Source organism: Bubalus kerabau, chromosome 11 (genome assembly GCF_029407905.1).
Source record: "Bubalus kerabau isolate K-KA32 ecotype Philippines breed swamp buffalo chromosome 11, PCC_UOA_SB_1v2, whole genome shotgun sequence".
NCBI lineage: Eukaryota > Metazoa > Chordata > Mammalia > Artiodactyla > Bovidae > Bubalus > Bubalus kerabau.
In genome coordinates this window covers 101,754,540-101,767,734 of record NC_073634.1, presented here as the reverse complement: position 1 = coordinate 101,767,734, position 13,195 = coordinate 101,754,540, and the positions used below count along the sequence as shown (strand labels likewise).

General features: G+C 46.5%; 1 non-coding gene across 1 annotated transcript; it reads right to left on the bottom strand.

Moving 5' to 3' along the window:
• Positions 1 to 3,753: 3,753 nt before the first annotated feature.
• TRNAW-CCA (transfer RNA tryptophan (anticodon CCA)) lies at positions 3,754 to 3,826 on the bottom strand. The gene has a single exon. It is a non-coding gene; the product is annotated as a tRNA-Trp (tRNA).
• Positions 3,827 to 13,195: the final 9,369 nt, after the last annotated feature.

Genomic DNA, 13,195 nt, shown 5'->3' with positions numbered 1-13,195 from the left:
ATCTCTTCAAGAAAATTAGAGATACCAAGGGAACATTTCATGCAAAGATGGGCTCGATAAAGGACAGAAATGGTATGGACCTAACAGAAGCAGAAGATATTAGGAAGAGGTGGCAAGAATACACAGAAGAACTGTACAAAAAAGATCTTCATGACCCAGATAATCATGATGGTGTGATCACTGACCTAGAGCCAGACATCCTGGAATATGAAGTCAAGTGGGCCTTAGAAAGCATCACTACGAACAAAGCTAGTGGAGGTGATGGAATTCCAGTTGAGCTATTTCAAATCCTGAAAGATGATGCTGTGAAAGTGTTGCACTCAATATGCCAGCAAATTTGGAAAACTCAGCAGGGGCCACAGGACTGGAAAAGGTCAGTTTTCATTCCAATCCCAAAGAAAGGCAATGCCAAAGAATGCTCAAACTACCGCACAATTGCACTCATCTCACATGCTAGTAAAGTAATGCTCAAAATTCTACAAGCCAGCCTTCAGCAATACGTGAACCGTGAACTTCCAGATGTTCAAGCTGGTTTTAGAAAAGGCAGAGGAACCAGAGATCAAATTGCCAACATCCGCTGGATCATGGAAAAAGCAAGAGAGTTCCAGAAAAACATCTATTTCTGCTTTATTGACTATGCCAATGCCTTTGACTGTGTGGATCACAATAAACTGTGGAAAATTCTGAAAGAGGTGGGAATACCAGAGCACCTGATCTGCTTCTTGGGAAACCTGTATGCAGGTCAGGAAGCAACAGTTCGAACTGGACATGGAACAACAGACTGGTTCCAAATAGGAAAAGGAGTACGTCAAGGCTGTATATTGTCACCCTGCTTATTTAACTTCTATGCAGAGTACATCATGAGAAACGCTGGACTGGAAGAAACACAAGCTGGAATCAAGATTGCTGGGAGAAATATCAATAATCTCAGATATGCAGATGACACCACCCTTATGGCAGAAAGTGAAGAGGAACTAAAAAGCCTCTTGAGGAGAGTGAAAAAGTTGGCTTAAAGCTCAACATTCAGAAAATGAAGATCATGGCATCCGGTCCCATCACTTCATGGGAAATAGATGGGGAAACAGTGGAAACAGTGACAGACTTTATTTTTTGGGGCTCCAAAATCACTGCAGATGGTGACTGCAGCCATGAAATTAGAAGACGCTTGCTCCTTGGAAGGAAAGTTATGACCAACCTAGATAGCATATTAAAAAGCAGAGACATCACTTTGCCAACAAAGGTCCATCTAGTCAAGGCTATGGTTTTTCCTGTGGTCATGTATGGATGTGAGAGTTGGACTGTGAAGAAGGCTGAGCGCCGAAGAATTGATGCTTTTGAACTGTGGTGTTGGAGAAGACTCTTGAGAGTCCCTTGGACTGCAAGGAGATCCAACCAGTCCATTCTGAAGGAGATCAGCCCTGGGATTTCTTTGGAAGGAATGATGCTAAAGCTGAAACTCCAGTACTTTGGCCACCTCATGCAGACAGTTGACTCATTGGAAAAGACTCTGATGCTGGGAGGGATTGGGGGCAGGAGGAGAAGGGGACGACAGAGGATGAGATGGCTGGATGGCATCACTGACTCGATGGACGTGAGTCTGCGTGAACTCCAGGAGTTGGTGATGGACAGGGAGGCCTGGCGTGCTTCGATTCATGGGGTCACAAAGAGTCGGACACGACTGAGCGACTGAACTGAACTGATCTTCCTGGTAAGTTAGTGGCTAAGACTCCAAGCTCCTGAAGCAGAGGGCCTGAGTTCGATTACTTGTCAGGGAACTAAAACCTGCATGCTATAAGATCTCGCATGGTGCAAGGAAGATCCTGCATGCTGCAACTGAGACCCAGCATAGCCAAGGTTTTCTTTTTTTGTTTGTTTGTTTTTAATGAAATTTTGGTCTGATAAGTACTTGGATCTATTTCTTTCAGAGTACAGGGTGCATCCTTTTGAGGGACCAAGGTATATAAAAGCACATCTTCCCCCTTGGGTATGACATTCGGGAGGCAGTGTGGTGTAGTGGTTATGGGCCTAGGCTTTGGCATCCAACAGACCTGGATCAGCTTCTCAGTTGAATGTTCAAAGTTTCCTTTTCTTATATGTAAAAATCAAGACATGCTAATAGTGTTCACCGCAGACGGTTGGTTTGGAGCGTCACGGGGGGCATCTGAATTAGCAGTTGACATTTTTATTATTGTAACTTACAGACTTGTTGACCACAAAGCACATACAAAACCTGTACCTGAAGATTACCTCTAATTGTATCCACAGGTCTTAGTGAATAACAGAAGCTCAAATAAATGCTTCTTGAATGAATGACACAGACAGTGAATTGGAGGCCCTGGCCCAGGGGCACTAGTGGTAAAGAACCAGCCTCCCAGTGCAGGTAGACATGAGACAAGGTTGTCCCTCACCATGTGCTCACTCTACTTCAGTCAACACCCACCACACACACGTTACTGTGATGTAGCTTCTTTGCTTTCTAGTCAGACACACCTGAGTTGCCCTCTGGACCAGCTATTCCACACGTGGTGAGGGACAACCTATTCAGAGAAGAAATAATCTCCGTGTACCCACCTCGGTGTGTCCAGATAGGCTATAAGCCACTTTAGGGCAGACTGTCTTGTTCCTCTAGGTCCCCTGGCATCACCCCCGTCAGGCCAGGTACAGCTCTGGCTTCACCAGTGTGTCCAGGTGACACCAATGTGTCACACCACCACCTCTTCCTCCAAATTCTCACTCGCCCACTTTGCATAGGACCTCAGGGGTTGATGTGGCAGTGATCATGTTTACACCTGTGGGTCTGGGTGTGGATAAGGTTGTGGATAAGTCTTCTCTCCCCCTGGAGCCTCCCGTGTGTCCTTGTCAGTAGGATGGCACTAGAGGCATCACGGTCTCTGCCTATGTCCTGCCTCGGGCTGAGTGTGGATCCTGTGAGTTGATGCATGCCAAACTCTCAGAACAGGCCTGGCATGTCCAAGGCCCTCAGCTGCCACCGCTGCTCAATTCTATGAGGCTGGGGTGTCGCTGTCTCAGTGACTAGGGAGCCCTGGTGTTAGGGGAGTGTAATTTCCTCGGTTCTGTCTTGTCACAACAAAAATTTGAAGTGACAGACGTTAAAGCCCTCGGCGCATCACAGCTCTCGGACAGTGTTACAGCGCAGTTTTATTTAGAAAATGAAAATATATCCTTGAGGTGTGAGGGCATGCTGACCCAAAAGACCCAAAGAGAAGAGAGAGAGAGCGTGTGCTGGAGAGAGACCCTCGGCCCTTTGGCTCCTCTTTTTATATGTTTTTTCCTCTCCCTGGGCCTGCCCTATGTAAACTGGGCTAGCCAGAGGTGCTGTTTATTCTACTTGAGGTCCTCACCCTGGTCCTCAGAACTTCCTTTGTTCAATTTTCGCGGGCTTTTCCCTTTCTTGTCTTTTAGCCACCGCCATGCTGGACTCCTTTTTCCTAGTCTAACTGCCTAACGCTGGCATTTGGCAAACACTTAGAAGGCCTTGATGACATGACTGAAGACTAGTGGGATTGTACACCAGGCTACATGAGGAGAAGAGGGCCACGTAGTGGGAGAAGTAACTGGAAAAACCCTGGTGTGCTAGGCTGAGGTGGTTATACTGGGGCAGTGAAGAGCCACTGATGGTTTTTATTTTTTTAATATGTATTTATCTACTTAAACTGTGCCAGGACTTAGTGGCGACACACAGGATCTTTAGTTGTGGCGTGCGATCACTTAGTTGCAGCATGTGGGATCTCCTTCCCTGACTGGGGATCGAATCCAGGTCCCCTGCATTTGGAGCACAGAGTCTTAACCAATGGACCACCAGGGAAGTTCTGGGGGGTTCTTAAGAAGGGCAAGCTGGATGCTGTGGTTTGAAAGACCTGCTGAACTGAGGCTGATCTCACAGCAGGCTCCTTTTCACTGACATGAACCCCCATCTGCCCTGTGTTGGGGAACTAACATCAGCACTTAAATCTCCAGACTTAACAGAGATGGACATCAGAACTCATGTGAAGGAATTAAACCTCCCCTGGGGGCTGGAGTCTGAGGTCAGGAGTGGTGGCCTAGAGAAGCAACCCGATGTTCAAGGAGCAGCAGCTGCATGGGCACAGGAGTGCCGAGAGGAGCTACTTCATGTTCAAGGTCAGGAGGGGTGGCCATGAGGAGATACCCCTCGTCCAAGGTAAGGAGCAGCGGCTGCACATTGCTGGAGCAGCCGTGAGGAGATACCCCAAATCCAAGGTAAGAGAAATCCAAGTAAGATGGTAGGTGTTGCGAGAGGGCATCAGAGGGCAGACACACTGAAACCATAATCACAGAAAACTAGTCAGTCTAATCACACGGACCACAGCCTTGTCTAACTCAATGAAACTAAGCCATGCCCTGTGGGGCCACCCAAGATGGGTGGGTCATGGTGGAGAGGTCTGACAGAATGTGGTCCACTGGAGAAGGGAATGGCAAACCACTTCAGTATTCTTGCCTTGAGAACCCCATGAACAGTATGAAAAGGCAAAATGATAGGATACTGGAAAAGGAACTCCCCAGGTCAGTAGGTGCCCAATATGCTACAGATCAGTGGAGAAATAACTCCAGAAAGAATGAAGGGATGGAGCCAAAGCAAAAACAATACTGGGTTGTGGATGTGACTGGTGATAGAAGCAAGGTCCGATGCTGTAAAGGTCAATATTACATGAGAACCTGGAATGTCAGGTCCATGAATCAAGGCAAATTGGAAGTGGTCAAACAGGAGATGGCAAGAGTGAACGTCGACATTCTAGGAATCAGCAAACTAAAATGGACTGGAATGGGTGAATTTAACTCAGATGACCATTATATCTACTACTGTGGGCAGGAATCCCTTAGAAGAAATGGAGTAGCCATCATGGTCAACAAAAGAGTCTGAAATGCAGTTCAGTTCAGTTCGGTCACTCAGTCGTGTGCGACTATTTGTGACCCCATGAATGGCAGCACGCCAGGCCTCCCTGTCCATCACCAACACCCGGAGTTCACTCAAACTCATGTCCATCGAGTCGGTGATGCCATCCAGCCATCTCATCCTCTGTCGTCCCCTTCTCCTCCTGCCCCCAATCCCTCCCAGCATCAGAGTCTTTTCCAATGAGTCAACTCTTCGCATGAGGTGGCCAAAGTACTGGAGTTTCAGCTTTAGCATCATTCCTTCCAAAGAACACCCAGGACTGATCTCCTTTAGAATGGACTGGTTGGATCTCCTTGCAGTCCAAGGGACTCTCAAGAGTCTTCTCCAACACCACAGTTCAAAAGCATCAATTCTTCAGCACTCAGCTTTCTTCACAGTCCAACTCTCACATCCATACATGACCACAGGAAAAACCATAGCCTTGACTAGACGGACCTTTGTTGGCAAAGTGATATCTCTGCTTTTCAATATGCTATGTAGGTTGGTCATAACTTTTCTTCCAAAGAGTAAGTGTCTTTTAATTTCATGGCTGCAGTCACCATCTGCAGTGATTTTGGAGCCCCAAAATATAAAGTCTGACACTGTTTCCAATGTTTCTCCATCTATTTCCCATGAAGTAATGGGACCAGATGCCATGATCTTCATTTTCTGAATGTTGAGCTTTAAGCCAACATTTTCACTCTCCTCTTTCACTTGGATGCAATCTGAAAAACAACAGAATGATCTCTGTTCGTTTCCAAGGCAAACCATTCAATATCATGGTAATCCAAGCTTATGCCCCAACCAGTAATGCTGAAGAAGCTGAAGTTGAACGGTTCTATGAAGACCTACAAGACCTTTTAGAACTAACACCCCAAAAAGATGTCCTTTTCATTATAGGGGACTGGTAGGCAAAAGTAGGAAGTCAAGAAACACCTGGGGTAACAGGCAAATTTGGCCTTGGAATACGAAATGAAGCAGGGCAAAGGCTAATAGATTTTTACCAAGAAAATGCACTGGTCATAGCAAACACCCTCTTCCAACAACACAAGAGAAGACTCTACACATGGACATCACCAGGTGGTCAACACCGAAATCAGATTGATTATATTCTTTGCAGCCAAAGATGGAGAAGCTCTATACAGTCAGCAAAAACAAGACCGGAAGCTGATTGTGGCTCAGATCATGAACTCCTTATTGCCAAATTCAGACTTAAATTGTAGAAACAAATTTGGAAAACTCAGCAGTGGCCACAGGACTGGAAAAGGTCAGTTTTCATTCCAATCCCAAAGAAAGGCAATGCCAAAGAATGCTCACACTACCACACAATTGCACTCATCTCACACGCTAGTAAAGTAATGCTCAAAATTCTCCAAGCCAGGCTTAAGCAATACATGAACCGTGAACTTCCAGATGTTCAAGCTGGTTTTAGAAAAGCCAGAGGAGCCAGAGATAAAATTGCCAACATCTGCTGGATCGTGGAAAAAGCAAGAGAGTTCCAGAAAAACATCTATTTCTGCTTTATTGACTATGCCAAAGACTTTGACTGTGTGGATCACAATAAACTGTGGGAAATTCTGAAAGAGATGGGAATACCAGACCACCTGATCTGCCTCTTGAGAAGCCTGTATGCAGGTCAGGAAGCAACAGTTAGAACTGGACATGGAACAACAGACTGGTTCCAAATAGGAAAAGGAGTATGTCAAGGCTGCATATTGTCACCCTGCTTATTTAACTTCTATGCAGAGTACATCATGAGAAATGTTGGACTGGAAGAAGCACAAGCTGGAATCAAGATTGCTGGGAGAAATATCAAGAACCTCAGATACTCAGATGACACCACCCTTATGGCAGAAAGTGAAGAGGAACTAAAAGCCTCTTGATGAAGGTGAAAGAGGAGAGTGAAAAAGTTGGCTTAAAGCTCAACATTCAGAAAACGAAGATCATGGCATCCGGTCCCATCACTTCATGGGAAATAGATGGGGAAATAGTGGAAACAGTGACAGACTTTAATTTTGGGGGCTCCAAAATCACTGCAGATGGTGATTACAGCCATGAAATGAAAAGACGCTTACTCCTTGGAAGGAAAGTTATGACCAACCTAGATAGCATATTAAAAAGCAGAGGCATTACTTTGCCAACAAAGGTCCGTCTAGTCAAGGCTATGGTTTTTCCTGTGGTCATGTATGGATGTGAGAGTTGGACTGTGAAGAAAGCTGAGCACCAAAGAATTGATGCTTTTGAACTGTGGTGTTGGAGAAGACTCTTGAGAGTCCCTTGGACTGCAAGGAGATCCAACCAGTCCATTCTGAAGGAGATCAGCCCTGGGATTTCTTTGGAAGGAATGATGCTAAAGCTGAAACTCCAGTACTTTGGCCACCTCATGCGGACAGTTGACTCATTGGAAAAGACTCTGATGCTGGGAGGGATTGGGGGCAGGAGGAGAAGGGGACGACAGAGGATGAGATGGCTGGATGGCATCACTGACTCGATAGACATGAGTCTGGGTGAACTCTGGGAGTTGGTGATGGACAGGGAGGCCTGGAGTGCTGTGATTCATGGGGTCACGAAGAGTCGGACACGACTGAGCAACTGAACTGAACTGAACTGAACTGAGGGAAAACCACTAGACCATTTAGGTATGACCTAAATCAAATCCCTTATGATTATACAGTGGAAGTGAGAAATAGATTTAAGGGACTAGATCTGATAGATAGAGTGCCTGGTGAACTATGGAATGAGGTTCGTGACATTGTACAGGAGACAGGGATCAAGACCATCCCCATGGAAAAGAAATGCAAAAACATAAAATGGCTGTCTGGGGAGGCCTTACAAATAACTGTGAAAAGAAGAGAAGCGAAAAGCAAAGGAGAAAAGGAAAGATATAAGCATCTGAATGCAGAGTTCCAAAGAATAGCAAGGAGAGATAAGAAAGCCTTCTTCAGCAATCAATGCAAAGAAATAGAGGAAAACAACAGAATGGGAAAGACTAGAGATCTCTTCAAGAAAATTAGAGATACCAAGGGAACATTTCATGCAAAGATGGGCTTGATAAAGGACAGAAATGGTATGGACCTAACAGAAGCAGAAGATATTAGGAAGAGGTGGCAAGAATACACAGAAGAACTGTACAAAAAAGATCTTCATGACCCAGATAATCATGATGGTGTGATCACTGACCTAGAGCCAGACATCCTGGAATATGAATTCAAGTGGGCCTTAGAAAGCATCACTACGAACAAAGCTAGTGGAGGTGATGGAATTCCAGTTGAGCTATTTCAAATCCTGAAAGATGATGCTGTGAAAGTGCTGCACTCAATATGCCAGCAAATTTGGAAAACTCAGCAGGGGCCACAAGACTGGAAATGGTCAGTTTTCATTCCAATCCCAAAGAAAGGCAATGCCAAAGAATATTCAAACTACTGCACAATTGCACTCATCTCACATGCTAGTAAAATAATGCTCAAAATCTGCAAGCCAGGTTTCAGCAATACATGAACTGTGAACTTCCAGATGTTCAAGCTGGTTTTAGAAAAGGCAGAGGAACCAGAGATCAAATTGCCAACATCCACTGGATCATCAAAAAAGCAAGAGAGTTCCAAAAAAAACCATCTATTTCTGCTTTATTGACTATGCCAAAGCCTTTGACTGTGTGGATCACAATAAACTGTGGAAAATTCTTCAAGAGATGGGAATACTAGACCACCTGACCTGCTTCTTGGGAAACCTATATGCAGGTCTGGAAGCAACAGTTAGAACTGGACAGGGAACAACAGACTGGTTCCAAATAGGAAAAGGAGTACGTCAAGGCTGTATATTGTCACCCTGCTTATTTAACTTCTATGCAGAGTACATCATGAGAAACGCTGGGTGGAAGAAGCACAAGCTGGAATCAAGATTGGCGGGAGAAATATCAATAATCTCAGATATGCAGATGACACCACCCTTATGGCAGAAAGTGCAGAGGAACTAAAAAGCATCTTGATGAAAGTGAAAGAGGAGAGTGAAAAAGTTGGATTAAAGCTCAACATTTAGAAAACAAAGATTATGGCATCTGGTCCCATCACTTCATGGGAAATAGATGGAGAAACAGTGGAAACAGTGTCAGATTTTATTTTGGGCGCTCCAAAATCACTGCAGATGGTGATTGCAGCAATGAAATTAAAAGACGCCTACTCCTTGGAAGTAGAGTTATGACCAACCTAGCAGCATATTGAAAAGCAGAGACATTACTTTGCCAACAAAGGTCCGTCTAGTCAAGGCTATGGTTTTTCCTGTGGTCATGTATGGATGTGAGAGTTGGACTGTGAAGAAAGCTGAGTGCTGAAGAATTGATGCTTTTGAACTGTGGTGTTGGAGAAGACTCTTGAGAGTCCCTTGGACTGCAAGGAGATCCAACCAGTCCATTTTAAAGGAGATCAGTCCTGGGTGTTCATTGGAAGGACTAATGCTAAAGCTGAAACTCCAAAACTTTGGCCACCTCATGGGAAGAGTTGACTCATTGGAAAAGACTCTGATGCTCACGTGATTGGGGGCAGGAGGAGAAGGGGACGACAGAGGATGAGATGGCTGGATGGCATCACCGACTTGATGGACATGAGTTTGAGTGAACTCCGGGAGTTGGTGATGGACAGGGAGGCCTGGCATGCTGCAATTCATGGGGTCGCAAAGAGCTGGACACGACTCAGCGACTGAACTAAACTGAACTGGGGAGTGGAGTAATTTGGCCTCTGCACAGAGGTGCTTACCCCATAGATGTTCAGCTGTATTTGGCATTAAGACCTTGTAGCTGTGTTAAGTCCTCCTACTTGGAGTGTGTGCAAAGTACCTGTGGCTGGACTGTGGACACAGTGACTTCAGAGGAGGCATCGAAGGGCCTTCATGGGAAATAACAGCTTCCACATGCTAAATTCTTACTCTGTGCTAAAGCATTACACTTGCATGATGGTCCTGTTGTGGGATAGGTCTGTATTCTCCCCATTTTACAGATGAGATAAACAGAGGTTCAAAGGGTGATGTGATTACTACAAGGGTGCAGGGCTGGTTGGTGCCAGGGCCAGATCTGTCTTAAGAGCCTGTGCCCCCCAAACACAGATGGAGGGAAAGGGAGCTTCCCCCTTGGCTACTGGGAGAGGACGCAGGGCCTGCGCATCCCAGGACAGGCTCCATCACACCCCAGCCGTGTGACCCTAGTGCTCAGTCGCATCCAGCTCTGTAGCCTGCCAGGCTCCTATGTCCATGGAATTTTCCAGGCAAGAATAGTGGAGTGGGTTGCCATTTCTTCCTCTAGGAGATCTTCCCAACCCAGGGAGCAAACCTGGGTTTCTTAAGTCTCCTGCATTGGCAAGTGGATTCTTTACCACTGAGCCACCTGGGAAGCCTCAAATTTGAGAACAGTAAAACGTATACTTCTGCTTCATTTACTAACAAGGCTGTATATTGTCCTCCTGTTCATTTAACTTATATGCAGAGTACATCATTCAAAATCCTGGGCTGGATGAATCACAAGCTGGAATCAAGATTGCTGGAAGAAATATAAACAACCTCAGATATGCAGATAACACCATCCTTATGGCAGAAAACGAAGAGGAACTAGAGCCTCTTGATAAGAGTGAAAGAGGAGAGTGAAAAAACCTGGCTTAAAATTCAACATTCAAAAAACTAAGATCATGGCATCTGGTCCCATCACTTCTTAGCAAACAGATGGGGGAAAAGTGGAAGCAATGAGATTTTATTTTCTGGGGCTCACAAACCACTGTGGACAGTGACTGGAGCCATGAAATTAAAAGACACTTGCTCACTGGAAGGAAAGGTTTGTCTGTGACAAACCTAGACAGCATATTAAAAAGCAAAGATATCACTTTGCCAACAGAAGTCCTTATAGTCAAAACTATGGTTTTTCCAGTAGTCATGTATGGATGTGAGAGTTGGACCATAAAGAAGGCTGAGCGCCAAAGAGCGGATGCTTTTGAATTATGGTGCTGGCAAAGACTGTTGAGAGTCCCTTGGACAGAAAGATCAAACCAGTCAATCCTAAGGGAAATCAACCCTGAATACTCATTGGAAGGACTGGTGCTAAAGCTGAAGCTCCATACTTTGGCCACCTGATGCAAAGAGACGACTCATTAGAAAAAGACCCTGATGCTGAGAAAGACTAATGGCAAAAGGAGAAGGGGCAAGTAGAGGATGAAACAGTTAGATAGCATCACTGACTCAATAGACATGAATTTGAGCAAACTCCTGGCGACAGTGAAGGACAGGGAAGCCTGGCGTGCTGCAGTCCATGGAGTCCCAAAGTGTTGGACACAACTTAGCAACTGAACAAGACGTAAAATCCCATTGGCAAGTTATATCATTTCAAAAGCTTTACACACTCAAAATTTTGATAGTTACTGCCAAACTGCTGCTCAAAAAGATAACACTGATTATACTTCTAAGAAATTTCCATTATTTTACATTATAGGCAACTGAGAACATTTTTCACATTGGTTACTAATAAAAACATACAAATGAACCACTCACCAGAAAATCTTCAAATCTCTCAGAAAAATAAAACACTCATAATCATGGAAAGTCTGTTGTGTGTGACCTTAGGGTACTCCCCAGACCTGAGACCCTCACTGCAAAATGCGGTTGTTGTGGGGACTGAATGAGATCTTGCCGGCGGGGTGCTCAGCACCATTACTCCAGCCACGAAGCAGCAAGCCCCAACTGCCAGGCAGGCAGTGGTTCCCAACAGTGAAGAGAAAGGTCACTGCTCTCTGGGAGCACCCAGCTCTAACAAACTAGGTCATCCCCGGGTGTGGTGAGCACCGTAAAGAAAATCCTTGATGAGAGGGCATGAGGGTGAAGAGACAACTTCAGACAGGGTGGTCTGGGAAGCCCCCTTGGAGGTGACGTTTGAGTACCGGTGTGAATGACAAGGAGCTGACCACGTTATGACCTAGGACGTGGTGTTCTCAAAGGTAGGAAGACCACCACCGTGGTTTATCCGGACGAAGGAGGGAAGATTCCGGGCCTCCAGGGCTGCAGGAAGAGCTTAGGATGTTGCAGCTATTCCACTGTCATTTTCTTCCCACCATGAGCTCGAGACCAGGCCCCCTCGCCAGCTCACCCTGGTGCCTGGGGGCCCATCTCTTGAGGGTCGTGAAGGCCCAGGGTCACCAGGCACTGAGTGGCCAGAGTAGGTGAGCTCGCTAGCTGGGCAGAGACCATCTGAGGGTCTGCCCTTCCCCTACAACCATCAACTTTTCCAGACCTCAGGGTGGAGGTGCTCGGGGCCCGGGGAAGCAGCTGGAAGGTCTGGAAAGAGTTAGTGATGCTATCTAACTGTTTCATCCTCCACTTGCCCCTTCTCCTTTTGCCATTAGTCTTTCTCAGCATCAGGGTCTTTTTCTAATGAGTCGGCTCTTTGCATCAGGTGGCCAAAGTATTGGAGCTACAGGGAGCTCACCCCGACCTGCCCCTCTTTCTGTGGAAATTCAAAGCGCTTAGGATGAGGCTTCCCTCTTGAAAAGGCCATGGTTTCAACATAGGCCTCCAGCCTCCCAAACCCTCCCTCTGCCTCTGGGAGCACTGGACTGGGTACATGATGGGTGTGAGGAAGGCTGAGGCACTGGGGTGGCTGTGCCAGCCAGGTCTCCGGACAGTCCCTGACTCCAGCCCTATCTCCGCTCCTACTGTCTCAATGAAATACAGGCGATGGTACCACCTCTGTCCTTGCGTTGCTGGAGGTGTCGACGTGGTAACGCACTGAGGTACGGCCCTAAACCGCAGCCCTTATTATCTACAGGGAGGCTGCAGCACGGAACCAGCCAGGCCGTGTGGCCTGTGTTCTGCTTTCTCCGGACACCTCCCTGCTTACATCTGGGCCTTCCATCTCCCTACCCACACAATGAGGAGCTGGCCTCCAAAACTTCTAAAGACTCTGGGAGTCCTTCTGGCTGTAAATCCCAAGACAGGGCCACCTACCCTTCTGACAATGCTCTTCACCCTGCCTGTCCACACTTCTTGGCTCTGACTTGAGGAAAATGCCTGGCTGCTACTCCAAAGGGAGCCTGTAGTCTCACAGCTGCCTCCTCCCACTGCGAACACAGCAAGAATAGAAGAGCTCCTGCTTGGGCCCCTTCTCTGGGCATCACCTCATGAACCCCCAGAGCAACCCTGGGAGGTGGGGGCCACTTCAATCCCTTCTACTGATGATGCAACAGGTCCACAGAGCGGAAGGGATTGGCCCTAAGTCCCTCTGCTAGAAGGTGGAGGAGGAGTGGGGAATTTGAATCC